This window comes from Acyrthosiphon pisum, chromosome A2, assembly GCF_005508785.2.
Source record: "Acyrthosiphon pisum isolate AL4f chromosome A2, pea_aphid_22Mar2018_4r6ur, whole genome shotgun sequence".
Lineage (NCBI taxonomy): Eukaryota > Metazoa > Arthropoda > Insecta > Hemiptera > Aphididae > Acyrthosiphon > Acyrthosiphon pisum.
Window position 1 is genome coordinate 37,407,752 of NC_042495.1, and position 3,883 is coordinate 37,411,634.

Sequence of the window (3,883 nt, forward strand, 5' to 3'; positions counted from 1 at the left end):
GACTGGATTGGGACGACCACGATCGGCACTTCGACTTCGGTAGGCGGCTGGCTCGGCGGTCTGCGCTGGGAACGCGTCGTGTATACGTCGGCCAGTGCGCATGACGTCACGAGTTCCGTAGCGCACTTAGTCGACTGCGGTCGTCGTTACGTCACTGACGGCGGGTAACGTGCGCCGCGCTTGAGCACACCTACGGCCACGTACGTTATCGACCCATGGCCCAGCGGAGGGGAATCCGGGCAAGCGGCAAATAACCCGTCAAACCGTCGCGCCTGAGCGTCGTCCGCCGGTATTACGCCGGCACGGCAGCCATTTTGCCGGCATGATACGTACCGCAGTTGTCTAAAATAGACAACCGTGATACATACACACACCACACATTATCATTATTATTATTATCGATGTTCATTGTAAATAATCAGCGGTCAAGTACAAGTGAAATCGGAAATACTCTATTCTCGGAACGGTATACGAGCGTACCATTCGGACACAACGCCGAGACGAGATTTTCGATATTATTTTTTGTATTTGATCCGGGTTAAGGTCTTCGAGCGGCGAGCCAATATTATTATCGATATAAATCGATTCGATACGTATGCACCATGCACTATATAATAGTATGCGAGTCTGGTGTAAGGGGTATTGATTAAATATAGGTAATATATAATGTATCCAGGGCCGTATTTAGGGAAGAGCTACAGGGTACTGTTGCCCCGGGCTGCCAATTTTTGACACATTTAGGGGGCGGCCAGGCGCCGGTGTATATTATATGGATAACATTTTTTTGGTAAGAATTGAGTACCTATACTTGGATTTTTTGCATTGCATGACTATGATAATATGGCCATTTGACGTCATTCAATTGATTTGTCAATCAATGATAAATATTAATTACTAATTTTTTTAATTTTTTTTAGGCTAAAATGCACTTTACCACGCCCCTTACGAATTTAAAATTTTTTTGCGGAAATCATTATTTTGGAAGTTATAGCTATCCAAAGTTTACGATTTTACGTTTACGCATGCGCGTTACACTACTTTAATGCTGCGCGGAGAAACTTGTGTATAATATATAATAAATATATAGTATAATATACATATTAGCAGGTATGGTTTTTCAACAAGATTGTTTAATTCTGTAGGCTACCCAAGGTGGTTTTACACAGAAAATCGGGGGAAGTTTTCGAGCTTTTTGTTCGAGCGCAGTACATTATGTGCTTTTTAACAACCTTGTTTAATTCCGAGGCCTGCCCAAGGTAGTTTTACACAACAAATCGAGGCATATTTTTGTTTTTTTGTTAAAATTTTTATGGTGCTGCGCGTGGCAGTCAAGTAGCGTTGCACGCATGCGCATAAACGTAAAATCGCAAACTTTGGATGGCTAAAACTTCGAAATTTTGAAATTCGTGAGGGGCATAGTAAAGTGCATTTGTTCCTTTTTTTATAGTGTACAATTTTATGTTGTTATACGTTTTGACAGTAATTAAAATAATGCATCATCGTAGTCTGTTTTTAACAAAATGTTCATAAATAAATAACCATAACCAAACGATTAAAAGACGGATTTTTTTTTTTTTTGGGGGGGGGGGGGCGTAAAAATATTGTTGACCCAGGGCGCAAAAATTGTAAATACGGTCCTGGTTGTATCAATGTAAGGGCCCAAAGATTTGCTCTAAGTTGGACGTTGCCAAGTGGGTACTGTCGTATTGATGGGGAAAACAATAATGAAGTATTAAATATTAATTAAAGTGAAAATATACTATGTTATTAATTATTATGATACAGTTAGTAGGCTTATTACTTATTAGTAGGTAATTTTACTAATTAGTAATTAGTATATATAAACATATAAATAGAAATATAGAATAGTAAGTTTTTCCAAAGCATTATAGGACAAAAACGTAAGTTACTAAATTTAACTAATAATAATAAATAAAAATGAAATTTTAAAGAAATAATATATGAGTATTCTTGAATAATTATAGCATTTTTAATAGATACTCACAACTCACATAAAAGTTGAAATATTGTAAAAAAGCCAATGTATGAACTAAGAAGTTCGAACACAGATAATGTTCTAACTTCTAACCATTAAGTTTAACGTATAGGTCAATTCACTCTAAGTTGGTATATGCTCGTGTGTCGGTGAGATAAAACCAATTATAGTGCTCTGACATCCTCTTAAATAATGATAGAGGTCTATTACTCCATTATCACACCATTTATCAGTACCTACTTATATTAATATATATTATGATATTATTATTATATAAGTATACCAATGCGTACTTATATGGGCATATGCCATATCCATATAGCTGTATAACGATTAACGATATAATATTATAAGCTTTGTAAAGGGTAGATGACCTATACCCAGTGCCGCAACTACATAATAAGTGGCCCGTGTGCGATATTCTTTTTGGACCCGTTCCCAAAATTAATTTTTATTGTATGTATTAAATAATATTGTTTCGATATTATTCTTGATATAACACGACATTTTAATAGTTTATAAATAAACACTAATAAGCAATAATATTACTTTTATGCCACGTCGTCACTCGACAACCCGAGTTGTTCTTCTGACAATCTGACAATTCGACAAACAACAACCAGTGGTCGGGACGCTACTGTTTATTTGTAGCACACTAACGCTACTGCTACTCCCCCCAAAAAGTAGCTCGCTATCGCTAAAGTTACATTTTTTAAAATGTAGTGCGCTATGTCTAACGCTAATTGTTTAAATGTAGCGTGCTATTTTTTCGCTACATTTTAAAAAAAAATTGTTTTGATTTATTTAGATATTCAATTGAGTACTTGGTCATTATTTGTTAATGACTACCGCTATTTTCTTGTTATTTCGAAAGGCAGGTTTATTCAATGTATCTCATGTATTTTTGTAACAAAACTCAAAACAGATAAACGTTTTATTGAAAATTGCCAATTAGTAGTTCGTACTGATTAGACATTCGGTCACTGGGAGAAAGGATTTCATGCAGCAAGGGGATTAGTGATTACAAAGAATTTTAATCTGCTAAACATTTTTTAAAAAAAGTTGATGACAAGCATGGATCTAGAACATCTTACGCTCCGCTGTATAGTATCAAGTGCAGTGGCGTAATTGAGAATGTTTCATGGGAGGGGATCAAAATAAATTTGTATGGCAACCTTGTGGGGGGCTTTGCCCATAATACATCATCAGATTTCTCTGTTTCTTTAAATAATATACAAGAAATTGTGTAGGTAAAATTATTATTAAATATTATGCATTATTAATTATTATTATAAATTATTAAATTCTATTTTTTTTAATAAACTCATTCAAATTTTTTATAAAAATTAATATGACATAGATACCTAATAGCTGATTGAATAAACTGCAGTGACTGCAGTTAAATTTTCAATACATTTTTTAACTGGTGTTTATTTGATTTAGCATAATTTTAGCGCGAGTTGTAATATTAATTATAAATTATAATAAGTGTATAAAATACGTCGTACATATTTTGTACGATTTTAATACATTTAGTTCCGGGCCTATTAATGTTTAGTATTTTGAATAATTTAAAATTGTAATACCTACGTCAATTCCAAGCTTCTTTTTAAAAAAATTCAATGGAGTACTACTAGTTGCTGGTAACTTACTTTTTTTTTGCTCCATTTTTCTTTTAGCTTATAAAAATAAAATCAATTACTAAGTTGTGTGACAATGTGACTATGAGGGAAATGGCACGGTGTGTTCTGACTGTGTAGTGTCCACTATCTATAATACGTAATCGTAATAATCAATGTATAAAGTGTCAGTGAGCGTTCGTAGTATTACTATTCATTCTACGAAATGTAAATCTTGAAGTTACATTTTTATTATTATAATATGTTT